Here is a 21,687-nt window from a genome sequence, read left to right as displayed (position 1 = left end):
GAGAGAGAGAGAGAGAGAGAGAGAGAGAGAGAGAGAGAGAGAGAGAGAGAGAGAGAGAGAGCGCACATAATATGCTTCCGTCGACATTCAGATTCCATACTACTTTTTCTGGATGTGGACAGCATTTTCCATCATGAGTCTTTTGGAGTTGTCTTAGATTCTTGCATTGCTAAGAAGAAATAAGTCTATCAAAGTCAGTCATCACACAATGTGGCTGTTACTGTGTACAATGTTCTCCTGGTTCTGCTCACCTCATTCAGCATCAGATAAGTCTTTCCAGGTTTTTCTGAAGTCTGCCTGCTCATCATTGCTTACAGCACAATAGTATTCCATTGCATTCACATATCACAACTTGTTCAGCATTCCCCAATTGATGAGCATCCTCTCAGTTTCCAATTCTTTGCCACCACAAAAAGAGCGGCTATAAATATTTTTGTACATCTGGGTCCTTTTCCCGTTTGTATGATCTCTTTGGGATACAGACCTAGAAGTGGTATGGCTGGGTCAAAGGGTAAGCACAGTTTTATAGCCCTTTGGACATAGTTCCAAATTGCTCTTCAGAATGGTTGGATCAGTTCACAACTCCACCAACAATGTATTATTGTTCCAATTTTCCCACGTCTCCTCCAGCATTTATCATTTTCCTGTTTTGTCATGTTAGCCAATCTGATAGGTGTGATGTAGTACCTCAGAGTTGTTTTTATTTGCATTTCTCTAATCAAGGGTCATTTAGAGCATTTTTTCATATGACTATAGGTAACTTTAAATTCTTCATCAGAAAACTGCCTGTTCATATCCTTTGACCATTTCTCAATTGGGGAATGACTTGTATTAATATAAATTTGATTCAGTTCTCTATATATTTTAGAAATAAGGCCTTTATCAGAAACACTGGCTGTAAAAATTCTTTCCCAGTTTTCTACTTCCATCCTAATCTTGGTTGCATTGGCTTTGTTTGTGCTAAAACTTTTCAATCTAATGTAATCAAAATTATCCATTTTGCATTTTTTAATGTTCACTATCTCTTGTTTGGTCTTAAATTCTTCCATTCTCCATAAATCTGACAGATAGACTATCCTTTACTCTCCAAGTTTGCTTATAATATCAGCCTTTATATCTAAATGATGTACCCATTTTGACTTTATTTTGGTACGGTGTAAGATGTTGGTCTATACCTAGTTTCTGCCATACTCTTTTCCAGTTTTCCTAGCAGTCTTTGTCAAATAATGAGTTCTTATCCAAGAAGCTGGAGTCTTTGGGTTTATCAAACAGTAGATTACTATAGTCATTGACTACTGTCTTGTGTCCTTAACCTATTCCACTGATCCACCACTCTGTTTCTTAACAAGTGCCAAGAAGTTTTGGTGATTGCTGCTTTATAATACAATTTAAGATCTGGTATGGTTAGTAGTGCTATACTTTTTCAAAATGATTCGCAGTGTTTTCTGTGTTACCAATGAAAGCCAGCAGGAAGAGACAGAAAGAAAAATTCCATTCAAAATAATTATACAATATATAAAATATTTGGGAGTCTATCTAGCATGACATACCGTGTATACACAGACACAGACACAGACACACACAAATCACTCTCTGCAGAAATGAAGAGACCTAAATAATTAGAGAAATATTAATTGTTCATGGATAGACCCTGCTAATATAAGTAAAATAACAATATTACCTAATACTTGAAAAGTAGATAGAGCTTGGACTTGGACTCAGTAAGACCTGAGTTTAAGTCCTGCTTTAAATACTTGCTGGTTGTATAAGCCTAAGCAATCACTTAAGCTCTCTAAACTCCAGGTTCCTCATCTGTAAAATAACAATAATAATAGCATGTATCTACAGGTTTGTTGTGAGGATGAAATGAGATGATGTACATAACCTGCCTTGCAAACTTTAATGTGCCATATAAATGATAACTATTATATTAGCTATTAAATCAATTCGCATATTTGGAGTTACACCAATCAATCTCTGAAAGGATTTTTTTATAGAGTTAGATGAAAGACAATAAAATCATCTGGAAGAACAAATAGGCAATAGTTTTAAAAAAAATAATTTTTAAAAAGTGAGAAGGGGCCAAACAGTATCAGATCTTAAGCTATACTACAAACCTATAATTATCAAAACTATCTGGTACAAGTTAAAAAACAGTTCAATCTGTGAAACAGATTAAGTGCAGGTTGTACAGAAGCAAATGGACACAATGGCATAGTATTTAATAACCACAAAGACCCCAACTACTGAGAGTCCAATATAATAAGGACACCAATAAAGTGTTAGAAATAAACAAACTTGTAGGAAAACTTGAATGCAGTCTTGTAGAAATTTAGTATAGACAATGACTTATACTGCATACACACATTATATACAACCTAAACTTCAAATGGATAAATGAGAGACATAAAAAGTATCATCACAAGCAAAATAGAAGATCAAGATTAAAATTATCTTTTAGATTTATGGAAACACAAAGAATTTACGACCAAACAAGGATCAGAGAAGATCACAGAAGATAAAATGCAGAATTTTGATTGTAGAAAAATTTTTAAAAGCTTACAATTTTATAATTGCATTGTTCAAAATTCTTGTCAAAGGTTTTTTTTCCCTCTCAATAATATCATTGTTATCATTTATATTGTCCTCTTTGTGTTGCTGACTTAACCCTTCATCAGTTTGTAAACAAATCCAATAAACGAATAACCAATAAAGTTAAAATTCAAAACAAAGCCAATAAAGTTAAAATTTGAAGGGAAATAGGAAACTGGAGGAAAACTCTTTGCATCAAATTTCTTTTATCAAGGTCTCTTGTCTAACATACATACAAATTCATTCAAATGTATATGGTTAAGAGTTATAAATACATGACCAAAGAATATTAATAGGTAGTTTTCAAAAGAAGAAATGCAAACTATAAACAATTGAAAAAAATGAAAGACACATCTTAAAGAAACTCTAAGGTTCCACCTTATATCCATCAAATTGGCTAAACTGACAAAAAATAAAAACAACAAATGTTGGAGGGACTACGGGAAAACAGGCACACTGATTCACTGTTGGTAGAGCTATGCAACTCTGGAAGTAATGTTGAACTATGCTGCTAAAGTCACTAAAAAGTGACTTTAACTCAGCGATATCATTATTAGGGTTATAGTCCAGAGACATTAAAGAAAGTGGTTAAAGGATCTCTATGTACAGAAATCTTTATAGCAACTCTCTTTGTAGTAGTCAAAAACTGAAAACTAAATAGGAGGATGACCATCTATATAGGAATAGTTAAACAAATTATGGAACATAAATATAATGACATATCATTACAGTATAAGAAATGATGAAATGAATAATCTTAGAGAAAACCAAGAAGACTTTTACGAACTGATGAAGGGTTAAGTCAGCAACACAAAGAGGACAATATACATGATAACAATGACATTATTGAGATAAAAATACTTGGAAAGGCTTAAGAATTTGAACAATGCAATTATAAACCACTGCTCCAAAGAACTGAAGATGATGCATCCTGCCTACCTACTGACATAGAGGTGGTAGAGTCAAGATGCAGAATGAGACCAATGTAGAAATTTGGGTTGCTTGATAACACATATTTGTTATGAGGATTTCCTTTTTCTTCCTTCCCTTCCTCCTTTCTTCCCACTCTAATGTCTTCTTTCCTTCCTTCCATAAGATAAAATTTTATAAAATGATTCCCAGTGTCTGACTTGCAGTAATCATTTAATAAATGTTTCTTGAATGACTGATTCAAAAAGAGATAAAAATTCAACTGATTTTCTGCCTTACAGACAACCTGAAATCATTTGGAATTGAGAGGGAAAAAAACACAATGAATATGTGACATCAGGGTGATGGCAGGTTATTTCTTTCTAGTCATAAATACTGGAATCCCAGAAAGACCCTGGTGGATTGCAGATTAATTCCTACTTTATCATATCCAGATGGTACTCCAGTCACTGACCTCATATATCTCTATCAGCATGGCCTTTATCATGTGGGATGTTGGACTAGGTTATGTACTTGGCCTAGTAAAATAACCATTGCTCACTGATGGCTCTGTCCAATATTAAATAGTGACCTTAGCTAACATTTAACAACTTCTAAAAATGCTGAACTCTTGACTCTTATTTAATAGGCCAGTATTATTGGCTAAATCCATCTTCATGGCTTATCTTATTCCATTAGAAACATCTGATATGTCGCACACTGACAAGTTCAAGAACCAATACATTTCACATTTCATGGGAAGAATAGGTGAAGAGTAAGGAGTCTAAAGTCTAAAGAGAATATAGTTCAGAAGAATAAGAAAAATTAAACTTGTACAATGAGGTATTAGGGAGGAGAGGATTATTATAGATTAGGGCATGTGTGACCTTTGACTTTAATCATTCCAAAGAGGACAAAGATACAGACCACCACTGACATTTGTCATAGCAATGCTGCCAAATACATACACACAAATAATGTTAATGTATTAAAATGGTTTTGCTTAATGCTAACACCAATATTCAAGAATAAGAATATAGTTCAATAAACATTTATTAATAGTGGTTTTTGTTCATTTCATGTTTTCCTAACTGGAGATTTATGAACAAGTGGACTACTGAGCCTGGTGTGAGTCAGACGCAGTGGTAGGTACTAGTAGACAAAAGCCCAAATATTCCCACCTCACAAGGTTCTTTCTATTTTCTGGTCTTGTGATAAAACTAAAAATAATTAATAACAATCATTCAGTTTTCAGTTAGTTAATGTAAGATCTGAGGCATAAGATGAAGAGCTAAAAGATGCACCAGAGATCATTTAATTTAAACTTCTTATTTTACAGATGGAGAAAGTAAGGTCTAAAATCTTATGGGACTCAAAGTCATACCGGGTAGTATGTAGCAGAACTTAGATTTGAATGTAGGTCTTCTCTGATTCTGTACTCAGTGTCTACTGCCGTTAGTAAAAAGTTATTCATAAGCCTTTATAATTTCACATCGACCAGGCAACCAACCATCTCTGAGTGCAGCCATGCCACTTAGACAAGTAGATTAAATTCAACAAACACACATGGTGACATAAGCCTTGTTATCTGACTCCATGTAAAATCTGTTTACAAATCAGTATTATAAATATAACATTACAACTAGAAGGGAGAAAACCGCAAAGAACATGAGACATCCTAGAGGGATCTCGGGACCTTATCTGGTTTTATGACTCTCCTATTCATGCATGCAGACAGGAGACAATTGTCTGACTGTCATTGCTCTAGGGGTCTACTCCACCAAACACTGATTATTTCTGTAACCTTTAAGTGATTTTTATATTTTCATAATGGAAAGGTATTTATGAAATTTTCTAATTGATTTTTATTGTGATTATAGGGAAACAGATGAGAAGCTTGGTACAAAAGCAGGACATTGGAGTGATCAGGGACTTCAACTATCCGGATGTCTGCTGGATCACTCTGTCTGCCAAAAGTAGGGTAGATAAGCATTTCTTAACTTACTTTAATGATAATTTTGCTTTACAGAAAATAGAAAAACCAACAAAGGGATCTGGTACTAATCCTTACCAATGAAGAATAACTAAATACTTAAGTAGAAATAGTGGGAACTTTAAGGGGGAAGTGAAGAGTTCAACTTACAATTTGTAACAGAGGAGAGGAAATCTGGGCAAATTCTGAGATGTCTGTGTGTGTGTGTGTGTGTGTTTGTGTGTGCGCATGTGTGTGTGTATGTGTATATATAATATATATGTATATGTGTATATTATATATACACATACACACATATACACACACGCTATATATATGCACATATATGTTAAAACTAAGGATAACAAAAAAGGTGTTTTTTTAAAAATCTATATTAAGTAAAAATGGATAGTGCCACTATCAATGGCACATCAAGTGGATGGCACAACAATAACAAATAGAGAGAAGAGCAACCTTCTCTTATTTAGCTCCTGCCATTCTTTTTCTCTGCCATGAAGAATGAACTTTGAATTAGAAATGGCAGAACAAAAATGGCTAATGAGGGGTTAATACCAATGTAAGGAAATGGTAAGATATCACCTACCTGTCCTTGATGACTTCAAGTCACATGGTTCAGATGAACTCCATCTTTAGCTCCTAAAAGAACTGGCAGATGTGACTACTGAGCCACTATCAGTTATCTTTGAATAATTTTAGAGAACTGGATAGGTACCACAGGTTAGCAAAAGGGGCAAATATTGTATCAATAAGAGAAAACAAAAGGAATAGAGGCCATTAATTTTAATGCCAGTAGGGATTATTTCATGCTATGCACTTTTATCCCCAGTGCCTAGTACAATTCATGGAATAGGTCCTTAATAAATACCCTTAATATATTGAGTACACTTTAAAAGCTAAAGGACACTGAACTTGACTTTGGACACTGGCAAAATTCTAGGATCTGTAATTAAAAGAATGGTTACTGTACATCTAGAAAAGGAAATAGTAATCCCAAAGAGCCAGTCTGATTTCCTCAAGAACATATCATACCAGCTTAGCCTCGTCTCCTTTTTTTAAGAGAGGTATTAGACTGGTAGATCAGGGCAATTACGCACCCACATTTATATAAATACACACATCTACACACACATGTGTATGTAAATGGATAGATAGATAGCTTATCTACATTTTATCAAAGCATTTGATAAAATCTAAGTCGTCCTGGCTAATTTTTTTTGAGACTGATTCTCCTCTCCCTCAATCTAGAAATGCAGTGGCCACTCATAGGCCTGATCTCACTTTTGATTAGCACATAAGCTTTGACCTGATCCAGTTCTGACCAGTATCTCTTTCTTTAGTTGGCCTGGTCCCCACCCCCAAGCATCAATTCAGTGGCTCACTATATTGGTGCTAGACTGAGTGTGGATACCGGGTCAGATTTAGCTCTATGATTTCTCAGAATTCCTGAGCTCAAGGGATCCATCAGCTTCATATTCCCCCAGGTAAGCAAGAATTACCTACTTATGACACCATGACTGGATTTTGTGGGTTTTTTTGTAATTCAATAAAAAGTTTATTAAGCACTAACCATATGCCAAGTACTGTGATAAGTGCTGGGAATACAAATACAAATAAAAAAAGGAAAGACAGATTGTACCCTCAAAGAGCTTACAATCCAATGGAGGAAGACAATACACAAAAGGAAGCAGGAAATTGGGAGGAGGGACAGCAAGGAGTACCCAGCACAAGGGCATCTTGTTCCATGGAGTTGAAACCAGATAAAGCAGCATTGCAAAGTGGAATTTTTTTTAACAGAAAGGTAGAGATATGTGGGGTAGATGAGAATATAATTAGACAGATTTGGAAATTATTTAATATACAGACTCACAGAGTATTTACTAATGGTTCAGTGTAAACTTAGAGTCCTGTAGAGACCTTCTAGGTACTCAAACTTAACCATGTCCTTGTTAACATGTTTACCAGTGGCTTGGATAAAGCTATTGGTGACCCATTTATCTAATTTGCAGATTAAGCAAAACTTGGAAGATGGGAAAGACATTGAATGAAAAAGTCAGAATTCAATTGATTGAGGTGGATCAGATGAGATGACATGCAATCAGGATAAATATAAATTAAAAAATCAAGTACATGATGGGAAAGAAAAGGAGATGGGACTTTGCCTGAAAAATATCTGGTAGTTTTAGTGGACCACAAGCGGAAAAAAGTACTAATAGTATGATATGCCAGCTAGATTTGCTAATACAATCAAAGGTTACATAAAAAGAGGCATCTTGTTCCAGACTAGAGAGATGATAGGTACAACGCAACTCTACCCTGTGCAGACCATGTCTTAAATTTTAAGTTCATGTCCATGTACAGCATTTTGGGAAAGACACTCAACAGTTTGGAAGATGTCCAAATGAAGATAATTGGCATGGTGATAGGGCTCAAGTTCATGTCATATGAGAATTAGGTGAAGAAACTGGGGATATTCAGCCAGAAGAAGAAAAGAGAGGGAAGATATGAAAGGTATCTTCAAATATTTGAAAGGCAGTCATGTGGATTAAATTTTTTTGACTTGATTCCAAAGGAGAGGTCCATGAGCCATGAAACAAAGCTGCAATGAAGGAAATGTAGACATAGCAGAAGGAAAAAAAAAACATAAAAATTAGATTTATCTAAAAATTGAATGTTTCCCAAAAGGTAGTTTGTTCCTCATAAATGGAATCATTGGATGTCTTTGAAGGCTGAGTCACCACTTATCAGGCATGTCACTGAGGACAGTCTTGATAGGTATGAATTAGACTAGTTGGTTTCTGAAGTCCTAACTCACTGATTCTGTAAAACTTGATATAGAACAAGGCAAAGACCAGGTGACAAAAAGAAAGAATGAGAATTCAGCTTCACTGTCAAATCTGAGAGTTTCTATCTCAATTACTTGTCTTTTATAAAAGGAAAAGACAGTGCCCAATTGCAATATGTTTTCACCTGTCAATACCAAAATAGCAGAAGAAAATGCTTTCATAGTTCAAGTATCTAGTTTTCCATGGGAAGGAAATTTTTAAAAACTTGAAGTTTCTGTGGTGTCACTTTACTTTTTCCCATGTATTATTTTGAAGCAATAAATTTTCATAGATATGTACCATCTATTCATCCAAATCTGTGTCTTAGGCAGTAAGATACTGTATACTCTAAATATAACAGCACAACTATAATAAAATGGAGAGGTTCTTACAACCAAAGGTGGGTAAAAAAGGTCGGATTGACACCAGTTTGTTGAAAGGTCAGAGAATCTGTGATTGTGTTGGCTTGTTGGAATATATATGGGGCGGGGAAATGGAAGAGCTAATCCTAGTAATATTTGTCTCTTAGGTGTCTAGAAACTAGATATTATTTCAAGATGACTGATGAATTATTAAATGACCATATCAGGTTTTTTTTTTTTTAGAAAAGGAGTATTGACACATTCCTTTACCATCAAAGTCCCAATGAGAGTAAACTTATATCATGTAGAGTTAGTGCAACAATTTACAATCTTCTGGTTCAGTTTGGACCACTAGGTCAGTCTAGGCTAATGGACCTTGAATCAACAAATTAGAAGTTTTGGCATACAATGACTATTTAGCTTCCCTCTCTCCCTATCCCACTCAAGTAGGAATGCAGAAGTCTTGCCAACCAGTTTTGCCAATCAGCAAGAAACTAAGTGATAGTAGTCTCCTACTATAGCAAGTGAACTCTTTCCATTAGCAGGAGAGCAGAGGGCACAGATTTTCCTCCCTTGGGTTGGTCTATTACCAATTTTAAATGACATTTTTTTCAACATTTGTGTCTGGCTTGCAATGTATCTGCAGCAGCAAAGAGAATTACCACGTCTTTTGATAAATTGTGAGGGTCTTGTGTCCCTCCATAGGAGATTTATTACCTAATCATATCTGTGCAACCCAATAACTGCAGTGGAATTGACTGATAACAATTTTCTCACAGGATTCATAAACTCAGCACTATTTCCTTTTAAAATAAGGGAAGGGCTTATCTGAGAAAGACAGACAGACAGACACACACACACACACACAGAATATGCCTTAAAGTAACCAATAACCAAAAATTTAAGTCAGACATTAAATTTTTTAAAAGTAGACCTTCAACTTTGTTATATTTTACTCATAATAAGAATATTATATTTTTATTTATCTTTTGTTTTATGTCATTGTCAATGGCATTCTTGAAAACTCTTCCCTCATTTCACCATTATAACTTTGATGTGGGACTAAGGCAATAAGGAGTGGAGAAGGAGAGAGATGAGAATGCTTGGATCTCTTCTTGGTCTAGCTGGTGCTTCTTGACCGCAGTTTCTAGCTCATATTTATACTGTACTCTATAGTTAACAAAGTTCTGCCTTAATAATCCTGTAAACAAGTTATCACAACTGGTATGATCTCCATTTTACAGAGAAGGAAACAGAAAACAGAGAGATTAAATGATTTTTACCATAGTCACATAACTAAGAAGTGTTGGAGAGAGTATTTCAATTGAGGTCTCATCAATCAAAGTTCATTGCTCTGTCCACTACATCATGTTGTCACCAAGCTAATGTAATTCAAACATTTTTTATGAATTTTAAATTAAAGTATTTTGACTTTAAATATTGATGTAACAACTTTAAATTTTTATAAGCCTATTTTCCTTAAACCTAGAGGCTTTGATATACATTTTCAATTTTCTTCATTCAAGGAATCATTCATTCATCAAGCATTGATTGAGCACCCAATAATCATAAAAATTTCAATAAAAGTTGGCAGATAGCCATTTTAAGGCATACAAAGAGATTAACAAGATTTTATCTCTTTTCCTATTCACAATAATATGCTGTGGCAAGAACCAAATGAATTATTATTTACATATTTACAATCACTAATTTTTTAAATTTTTTTAAACACGTGTTTTTAAAACTTTGGGTTCCAAATTTTCTCCCTTCCTCCCTCCCTACCCACCCTCATTGATAAGGCAAGCAACTAAATATAGGTTATATGTGTGCAGTTATGCAAAACACTTCCATAGTAGACATGCTGTGAAAAATTAACTTTATTTCCCTTAATCCTATCCCACCCCCCCATTTATTCTATTCTTTATTTTGACCCTGACCCTCCTCAGAAGTACTTGCTTCTGATTACCCCCTATCCCAATCTGCCCTCCTCTCTATCATCCCTACTCCCTTGTCCCCTTCCCCTCCCCCATTTTCCTGTAGGGTAAGACAGATTTCCATACCCAATTGAGTGTGTATGTTATTCCCTCCTTAAGTCAAATCCTATGAGAATAAGATTCACTCATTCCCTCTCACCTTCCCCTATTTCCCCTCCACTGTAAGAGCCTTTTCTTTTCTGGGCTTTTTTTGTGAGATAATTTACCCCATTCTACCACTCCCTTTCTCCTTCTCCTAGTATAATCCTCTCTCACCCCTTAATTTTGTTTTCCAGATATGACCCCTTCATTTTCAATTCACCCTGTGCCTTCTATCTCTCTCTCTCTCTCTCTCCCTCTCTATCTATATCTATATCTACATATACATACATATAATTTTTTCCCCTCTAACTACCCTAATACTGACAAAGGTATCATGAGTTACAAATATCAACATTCCATGCAGCAATGTAAACAGTTCAACTTAATAAGTTTCTTATGATTTTCTCTTTCCTGTTTCCCTCTTCATGTTCCACTTGAGTCTTGTATTTGAAAATCAAATTTTCTATTCAGCTCTGGTCTTTTCACCAAGAATGCTTGAAAGCCCTCTATTTCACTGAATGACCATTTTTTCCCCTGCAGGATTATACTCAGTTTTGCTAGGTAGGTGATTCTTGGTTGTAATCCTATCTCCTTTGCCCTCCAGAATATTATATTCCATGCCCTGTGGTCCCTTAATGTAGAAGCAGCTAAATCTTGTGTTATCCTGATTGTGTTTCCATAATACTTGAATTGTTTCTTTCTGGCTGCTTGTAATATTTTCTCCTTGACCTGGGAACTCTGGAATTTGGCTACAATATTCCTAGGAGTTTTCCTTTGGGGATCTCTTTCAGGAGGAGATCAGTGGATTCTTTCCATTTCTATTTTGCCCTCTGGTTCTAAAATGCCAGGGCAGTTTTCCTTGATCATTTCTTGAAAGATGATGTCTAGGCTCTTTTTTTGATCATGGCTTTCAGATAGTCCAATAATTTTTAAATTCTCTCTCCTGGATCTATTTTCCAAGTCAGTTGTTTTTCCAATGAGATATTTTACATTGTTTTCTAATTTTTCATTCTTTTAGATTTGTTCTACAGTGTCTTGATTTCTCATACAGTCACTAGCTTCCAATTGCTCTATTCTAATTTTTAAGGAAGTATTTTCTTCAGTAAGCTTTTGGACTTCCTTTTCCATTTGTCCAACTTTGGCTTTTTGGACCTCTTTTGCCATTTGGGTTAGGCTATTTTTTAAGGTGTTATTTTCTTCAGTATTTTTTTGGGTCTCCTTTAGCAAGCTGTTGACTTGTTTTTCATGATTTTCTTGCAAAACTCTCAGTTTTTCCTCTACTTCTCTTACTTGCTTCTCAAAATCCCTTTTGAACTCTTCCAAGGCCTTGGACTGATTCATATTCTTCTTGGAGGCTTTGGATGTAGGAGCTTTGGCTTCATTGTCTTCTTCTGATTGTATGTTTTGATCTTCTTTGTCACCAAAGTAAGATAATATAGTCTGACTCTTTTTGCATTGCTTGCTCATGATCTTGGCCAATTACTTGAGTTTTAAACTCTTTGTTAAGGTAAGAGTCTGCTTCCAATGTGGAGGATGTACTGTCTCAAGCTTCGGGGGTTTGTACAGCTGTTTTCAGAGATACTTCTAGGGACCTGTAAATTTTCAGTTCTTCCAAGGTGCTATGATAAGGGGCGAGGTGTTTCCTCTCCACTGCCACAACAAGTTCCACCACACCAGTGCTCCTCCTTGCCCCAGGACCACCCCTCAGAACTGTGACCTAGATTCAAGCATTGGTAAAGCAAGAGACTCCTGCCTCAGCACTGGCAGAGAGATTCCTGCAATCCCCCTCTGATAAGCCACTCGATTCCCCCTCAGTCTGTGGGCTGGAAGCTCAGGAAACAGCCATGGCCCATTGGGTGGCTGAGACCTAGCTCCTTCTCTCACCGTAGTCACAGACTTTTCCCACTGACCTTCCACGTTGTCTTTGGTGTTCCTGGGTTGAGAAGTCTTGAAACCACCACAGCTGCCTGCAATTCAGTCCTCTGAGGCTTCTCCAGGTTCGCTGTGGCCTGTGCGCCCACACCGAACTGCACTCCTCTCCCCACCCGGAGCAATGTACCTTTCCAATCAACCATCCAGACTCTCTTTGGCTGGAAATTTGTTTCACTTTATCTTTTTGTGGGTTCTGCTGCTTTAGAATTTGTTTAGAGCCATTTTTCATAGGTATTTGGAGGGGTTTGGGGGGAGAGCTCAAACGAGTCACTGCTTTCCCTCCCCCATCTTGGTTCCACCCCCGCTGTACAGTCATTAAAATTGAAAGAGGTTAGGTGACTTTCCCATAGTCACTTACTTAATAAGTGTCAGACAAGATTAGAAATACTACTTAAAGTCAGGGGTGTGCTGGTAGATATTTAACAACAAGTTCTTCTTGGGGGGGAAATGTATGTGATCCATGTTTAAGTTTAATCTGTATTATTGACATTTTTTCTATCACTTTCTTACATCTAGGGAAAAACAATAAATCAAGCTCTGATCTGTAGCACTGGGAAATTTCTGAAGTATAATAAGTATAAATTCTCACATTTCAATTTAACCATCGACTCTTGAGAGCCTCTGGTTTGACCAAGACGCTTAGCCCTCTAGCAGCTACTACAGAAAGTAGATGTGGCCAATGCCCTCAGGCATCATGACTTCATACCAGTGCTGACTTGATATTCCACAGGCTCTATAACTTCCCTGATGGCCAGTTTCACACATGGGCTTAAACGCTTCTTGAGCATGACTGATACATGATAAGAAGGCTTCACTTTGCGCCAAATAATTTATTTTTTTTTAAAAGCTTATACCTTTGGAAACTCCCTTGACTAATGAAAGCATAAAATCTAAAAACCAATAAAACTCCCAGCTGACTCAGAGTGGCTGGTGATGTGTTATTGCTCAGAGCTCCCAACCAACTGTGCTGCTATTGCTTCCACTTAGAACATGTTGCCCTGGGAAACCTAAAGTAATTAAAGTGAGGATCTAGAAGTAATAATGCAGAAAATAAAAGGGAGAGCCTGAAGTCATGAGCCAATCTTCTAAATAGGAAGAAAATTACATGTAAATTTTAACAGAAAGTCCTGTTACACATTGTCCTGATTACCCGTGGGAACTAATGGTCAAAAACATGACTTGGAATGGGTGAAGGGAAGGTTCAAGTTAGCTGTTTGTAATCCCTGAATGGTGAAAGAACATAAGTCTGGGAGTCAGATTTCAGAGGAAAAGAAATCTAGGACTTGTGGTTTTGATGATTTACTACAATACTAGTAAGAAGTCACATGGATTCATTTAACTGCCTACAAGTCTCTATGTCTAAATTGAATTATCTAAGAATTGGATCAATGAGGTGGGCCATGTTACAAGTCAGACTTTAGTGATGAAGGCCTTTTCTATGGTTCTGGAGTCTACGAATCTACATTCAAATTCCACCTCTGATATTTACTTGCTACGTAACCTAAGACAAATCATTTAATGACCCTAGATCTCAGGTTTATCATCGTTAAATGGGGCAGGAGAGTTAGGCTATATGACCTCTGAGATCCCTTTGAGTTTTAGAGTTTTATGAGGTGAGGATGATGGTGATGATGATAAAGACAATAATGGTTTAAAAGTCTATTCAGGCTTAAAATAACAGAACCATAAAATTTCAGAACTGTTGGGACCACAAAAGATCTAGTTCAACTGCCATATTTTACAGAAGAAGAAACTAAGGTCCATTGATATAAAATTTATACTTCTAGTTATTGGAAGAACTAGGATGTCAGCCCAACCCTTCCCTCCCCCACCCTTTTTTTCACAAATGAGAAAGCTCAGTCCTGGAAAAGGGAAGTGATTTCTCTAAGCTCTTTATGTAATAAGTTACAGAGCCAGAATTTGAACCCTGGTACTTGGGTTCCAAATTCACTGCTTTGTCTACTTCAACATGACACTTGCCTGAAAATAATTGAACTTTTTTATTTTTTGGCTTAGGGTCACAATTATGAACTTATGAAGGGTCACCCATTCATTATGGATGTAGCTAAGTGGGTGGAGTTCTTGGTTTGGAGTAAGGAAGACTCATCATCCTGAGCTCAAATATGTCTTCAGATATTTACTACTGTGTGACCCTGGGCAAGTCACTTAACTTTGTTTGCTTCAGTTTCTTCATCTGTAAAATGAACTAGAGAAGGAAATGACAAACCATTCCAGTATCTTTGCCAAGAAAACCTCAAATGGGGTCATGAAGAGTCAGACACAACTGAAAAAACAACTGAAACAACAATTCATTATAGTCTGAAACCTAGTTATGATACTATGCTATAATGCAGTGATGCCTTTGGGGATACTCAGGTCCCTATGTATGTTTCCCTGAGATTCAAACACTGCTACCTTCTGTCCTTTTCCAGTTGCTGTGATTGCCCCTTTACTTTTGGGGTGTTGCTTCTAAGTAAGACCTTCTTTTTTACTTTTAGGAGCCCCCAATCCTTCTATTTTAATGTTAGTCAATTTAATAAACAGTCAACAAACATTTATTAACTGCCTACTATGAGCTAGAAAACCACTCTTGTTAGAAGTATGTATAAATTAAGGGTCTATAGTCTTTGAGTGAAAACTTGGGGGCCTTCCTACCAAAAAAAAAATTGGCACTGGCTTTAGTATATCAACATTGTGAAAGGTATTTCAGCTCCTCTGCTGAGAAATCACTTTTAATTGTTTCTCAATTTCTTGCCTGTCTTCCAGAGTGATGAGGTTGCTGGAATTTTGACAACTGTATAAGTAGAGTATATAACAGGAGGCTTCCAGGCTTCAATATTTCAAGGAGATATGATTTTTGTTACAGGGACTCCCTCCAAAGTCACAGATTGCAACCCAGACTTAGAGACTTGTTTTGCCCAAAGATTTTATTACTTATTACTCTGAAGGCAAACTGGTGATGAGTCGCAATGAACTTAGTTAAGCTGGTCTGCAAATGAAAGAAGTATGTCCTTAAACCGAGGCTCAAAGGTTTTTCAGGTTTGTAATACAGTTAATAGATGTCACTTATGCAATACTTTAAAATGTCCTACATGCAATACATGCATGATCTCATTTAGGCCTCACAACAGCTATGCAACAGATTTACAATGGGTGGCATCTCCGCTGTGTAGATGAGGCTCTGCGAGTAAATAAACTACTAACCTACAGTCACATAACTAACAAGTGTCAGAGGCAGGATTTGAACCTAGATCTTCCTAATTCCCTTCCCAGTTCCCTCTACTACACCAGACTGCCTCTTTAACAGTTTTTGATACATCACACTTAGGCATCGGTATAGGATATTAGTTTATAATTGGTTATCTCATATACATAGATAACTAGATTTTATATATAAAATCCAAAGATCCTTATATCAATACCTACTCTAAAAGAAGAGTCTTAGGTCCCAGAGCAAGGCTACATCTCCCCTCACATTTCTAGGGGTGGGAGGAAATAAGGGTAATTCCTCAAATACCATTGCATCAATCCCATATCATTGTGTTTTCCCCAAAAAAATTCTCAGTTGAGAATCATTTTAATCAGCCATTCTCAAGTAGTTTATTAGAAAGAGGAGTTTACTCTTGTAGGATTAGAAGAACAGGTACAATACCTGTTCCCCTAAAAAAAAAATCTGTGATGTCCTCTGCCAAGCACACACAGAATCTGAGAGAAAGAAAAAAGATTCAAGCTTAGTGACTACACAGGGCAAAGGGGTAGCTCACAGCCTCCTGGATGGATTTATGGGGAGACTCAAAAAGTTCCTCTTAGTCTGAAACTTATATGATTCTGAACTTCTCAAAAGGAGTTCTCTAATCCTATTGTTGGATGACTCTAGAATTCCACTCAGATTGCTTCTATAGTATGAGGGATCCATTGGAGAATTTGATTTGGGTGTACTCTCTCTCTCTGTAGATATATATATATACATATATATATATGTATATATATATTTATATATAAATGTCTGGAGACTTTATCTAGAGCTCAGCTGGATTCCTCCTGAGTTCTGAATTTCAGGAATCCTTGAAGATAATTTGGGTTTTCTTTGGTACTTGGTTGGCCTGGAATTAGGAAAACCTGGGTTCAAATTTGTCCTCAGGCACTGACAAATCACGTGATCTTGGGCAAGTAACTCAAAAAAATAATCTCTGTTTGCCCCAGTGTCCTCATCTGTAAAATGGGGATGATAATAACAACACCTACTTCTCAGGGTTTTGAAGATCAAACTAGATGATAATTGCAAAGCACTTACTTAGCCCAGTGTTTGGTACATACCAAAGATTACATGAATGTTAGCTGTTGTTGTGGTGTTTTACAGCTGTGTACAGTGTTAAAGAGTTTTGTAGTGCTAAATCAAAATAGAAACAGGATCCACTAAACCATTTACAAAGCCACATATTGACTTAGCTTTAAAATGTATTATCTATGTTTTATTGTATTTTTATTTATTTTTGTTAAAATATTTCCCTGTTACATTTTAACCTAGTTTAATCTTTTTTCTTCCCCTGCCCCCCATCACCTTGGGAAACAGATCTAATAGTATTATTGCTGGGTCAAAGGGTATACACAGTTTTATAAGTCTTTGGGCATAATTGCAGATTACTCTCCAAAATGGTTGGATCAGTTCACAGTTCCATCAACACTGCATTACTGCTAAACAGAAGTATTCGTAGTATGGTTTTACATATATTTAGAAGTCCATGTGAAATGGTAGCCTTCTCTAGTGTGGGGTGGGGAAGGAGGAAAGGAGATAGTTTAGAACTAAAACTGTAACAAAAAAAATTAAACTGAATTTTTTAAAAAAAAATTTTAAACTTTTTGAAATATACTTTATTTGTTGAATCTGCATAACTGTATTTGGGGACAACTGTGATTTTCATGTGTACATGTGGGGCTGTATCAGATTGTGAATTTGAGACTTTACTGTATGACACTAGAAAAGCGAATAGAAGATGTTCATGCTTCTTTGGGACCTCCGTGAACAATACTGGATAGAGGACTGGGATAATAGGTTCAAAACACATCAACCAATTTGCCAAGGACAGGTAATTTTGCAACAGGGGAAGAATGTAATAAGGGGCTAGGGCTAGTGGGCATATTCTATGTGCTCATCTGATGATATCTCCACATAAAAGAAGCTGAGGAGTCCAAGTCTTCAAAGGCATTATAATGTGCAAGGGCAGGGCCCCCTTCTCCATTTGGAGTATCTGCAGAAATTCTGTAACTGGTTATAATCTGATAAGAAGAGAATGAAGGGATGAGCCACAGCTGAAAACTGTCAGGAGGCATTGATTGGCCAAAAGGAAAGCCTTATCTATCGTGTGCCTATCCAGCTGGTCTTTGAATGAGAGAGGTAATGTAGGGAGCTTCTGGATGGGGAGATGCTTTGGATGCTGCTCATCTAGGGCACCATGTGACCTTCATGTTTGGGTCTCTCTTCTTTGACCCTTTGCATTTCTTCTCCCTGTTTTTAGATGAAGGAATGTTGGAATTGTCTTTGACCTTGCAAGCTTCTAAAGATTGGGAAAGTGGATCTATAAAATGCTATATGTCTATCCTCCACTGAAGATTTCCTTTTATTCTTCATCATTGGCCATCCCCTACATCTGGAATGCTGAGCCTATCTCACCTCTCCCCCTTCATTTCCCTGATTTATTTCAAGATTCAATGGAAATTCTACCTTTTCCAAGAGGTCTTTTCTGGTCTCCACCTTAAGCCTTCCCTCTGAGACTACCTCCCTTCTACTCTCTATACAGTCAGCTAGGTGGTACAATGGATAGAGCACCAGACCAGCTGTCAGGAAGACTTATCTTCCTGAGTTTAAATCTGGCCTCAGACACTTACTAGGCAAGTGTATTATCCTGGGCAAGTCACTTAACCCTGTTTTACTCAGTTTCTTCAACTATAAAATGAGTAAACCATTCCAGTTCTTTGCCAAGAAAACCTCAAAAGAGTTCACAAAGAATCAGACATGACCAAAGAACCCCTAAACAATAACACTACTTTCTATATAACCTTTATATTCTAAGTTATTTATATGCTGTCTCCTCCATTAGAATGTAAGCTTAAGGGTAGGGATCATCTTTTCATCTTTCAACGTATCTCTAGTACTTCACACAATGTAAAGTACTTTACACACTTAGTAAGTGCTTAATAAATGCTTGCTGAATACCTGACTTCAAAGTTCTAACAGTGAAACAGAAACTATAGCAAGACCTAACAAGCTGAAGAAGTTTCAGTCTAAGGCTGATGACCAAACTTCATGAAAGGACTGGCCTAGCTAACTTTAAGATTTATATCTCTAGGACGCTGGCCATTAGGCAATGACGATAACAATGGTGATGGTGATGGTGGTGGTTGGCATACCTACATCCACAAAACTACAGGTTCTCTGGAAACTGGTTTATATACATGTATGAATGTATGTATAGACACAAGTAATAATAAATGCCTAGCATTTATACAGTGCTTTAAGGTTGATTGTCACAACAACCCTCAAGGTATTTGTTATCCCCATTTTGTAGATGAAGAAATTGAGGCTGACAGAGATAAAGTTACTTGTCCAGTGTTATTCAGCTAATAAGTGTCTTAGGTAGGATTTGAACTCAGGTTTTCCTGCGTTGAAGTCTAGCGCGCACGTACACACACACATACACACACACACACACACACACACACCACACACCTCTCTGTGGAAGACTATAGTGCTGGATCTGGAGTCAGGAAGACCTACGTTTAAATCTAGTTTCAGACACTCACTGGCTCTGTGACCCTGAGAAAATCACTTAACAAAGTTGTCTTTCTCTGTGTCCTAATCTGTAACATGGAGACACAATAATAACACCTACCTCCCAGACTTATTTTGAGGATAAAATGAGACAATATTTTTAAGGCACTTTGCAAACTGTAAAGTGATACATAAATGCAAACTATTATGAGAATGATGATGATGTGTCATGGCATAAAATGAAGGACTTCCATTTAGTAGTTCAAATCTTGCTGCTGAAACTTGCTATTTCTGTGACATCAACAAATCACTTAATCTATTTGAGCCTAATTTTTTTTCAAATGTAAAATGAGGAGACTGAATGAGATGTCCTTTAATATGCCTTACAATGCTAATCCTGTGACTATATGTGTGTGCATACATATATGCAAGTATACACATATATACCTATAATTATACATGTATACATGCATTTGTGTGCATTGCATGTATGTGTATGTGTGGTTGGGACCATATGTGATCCTATGATAACAGGATTATAGATTTGGAATTGTAAAGGACCTCGAAGGAGATCTTATCCAACCCCCTTACACACACACACACACACACACACACACACACACACACAACTTGTGAAAATATTTTTTAATAATTTATTTCTCCCCCAAACACAATAGTTATAAATCCAATAGATATACCCAGTGAAATTATACTGGTCTATTGTTTTCATCATGCTGAGAAAGATGCAAATTGAAGCCACAACAATCTCTTTTTCAAAATATCATCAGGCTAGGCATGTCAGACAATTTTCTAGTAATCAACTGGCTTTCTTATTTAGTTGGATAAAATTAATCAGTATATCCTAGATATTACCACATCAATAAATCCCACCTAAAGACATGTAAGTCCATGTTATGAGCAATCTGTATGTAAATAACTTAACGATGGTGGAAAAAGAAACTGATAGTAATATGAGTAAGCAACAACCCAATTCAGAGCATTCTAAAACAATCTACCCAAGTCATTAACAGAAGCCATTTAGAAGCAACTATTCAGAAGCCTTCTGGATTTCAAAATCCTCAGAGGACAAAAACTCTATAATGACAAGGCAGGTCATGGTCTGATAGTCCAGTTCCCACCTCTGGCTTCATCATCTCTGACAGTAGAACCGGTTCTCTGAACTCAGTGAGAGACAGCCAATTCACACATAAGCTATATGTTGGAGCTGCTGCCCACACATTCAGATGTCTGATTTTCTTAAGATTGATAAAGATACCTTTTCAGTCTAATTTCCTCATTTTAACCTTGACTCCAATGAGAAGGTGACAGTAGTAATTAGCTTCTACTGGCTATTGAGTGTGGAATGAGTTGGTGAACTCAGATCGGCAGCTGGGACAGAGGCCCCAAAATCAAGGGTAAATTGAGACCAGGTACTATTATGAGGAGCTGTGACTACCATCAACACCAAATAGCCAAAACTTTTCTGTGACCAAAGGAATTTGGTATTGGTGGGTAACTGGAGTCAGGGTTTTTTTGCAAAGAGAGAAAAAGAAATGCTATTATAAAAAGACATATTAAAAATACCAGGATAAAATGTGACACAAAGGAAAAACTAAAGGCACCTAAGCTACAAACTTCTGGGACTCAAGAGGATTGGAGAGGACAAACAGGAAAAGGCTGAGATGCCAACGTGTTGGCAAATTTGAGTTTCACATCAGATTTGGTTAAAGTAGACAGCTGATTTTTAAGATATCATTTTTCATCTTAGAGAAGATTCATACAGTAAAAAAAAGTGAAACAAGGAATAATGTTGGGATTGTTTTAAATATTAAGACGTTGTCACAGAACAATCAACAGCAATTATTAAGAAGGTGGTTAAGTACTGACTTAATGGTCTCCTTACTTAAAAATACAAATTGTCATTTTCCATCCCAAACAATGACACTGACCTATTCTTGGTTCTTATGAGAGTTCAGTATCTTGAGTTTGAGATTATCAAGAAAAAAATACTGTTACAGAAGCTGTAAGTTAAGAATATTTCCTTCTCTCTGCATGTTTTATTTTTCAGTCAGTTTATTCCTCTCTTATGAATATGTATCTATTACTTAGATAATAGCCAACTGGTTCTAGGTATGGCATGCCCAAAGCAAACTGGGAGGAAGGTGAAGTTTGTCTTTGCTGATCTCCCAGACACCTTTAACCTTCAAATGATCATTTTTTTTTTGTTGTACAA

General features: G+C 36.5%; 1 protein-coding gene across 1 annotated transcript in view; it reads right to left on the bottom strand.

Moving 5' to 3' along the window:
• MALRD1 (MAM and LDL receptor class A domain containing 1) overlaps positions 1–21,687 on the bottom strand; it is an 832,608-nt gene that overhangs the window by 145,390 nt on the left and 665,531 nt on the right.

This window comes from Vombatus ursinus, unplaced genomic scaffold (genome assembly GCF_900497805.2).
Source record: "Vombatus ursinus unplaced genomic scaffold, bare-nosed wombat genome assembly UNPS02005459.1, whole genome shotgun sequence".
Classification (NCBI taxonomy): Eukaryota; Metazoa; Chordata; class Mammalia; order Diprotodontia; family Vombatidae; genus Vombatus; species Vombatus ursinus.
The sequence above is the reverse complement of the archived record's forward strand: the minus strand, read 5'-3'. Positions and strand labels throughout refer to the sequence as shown.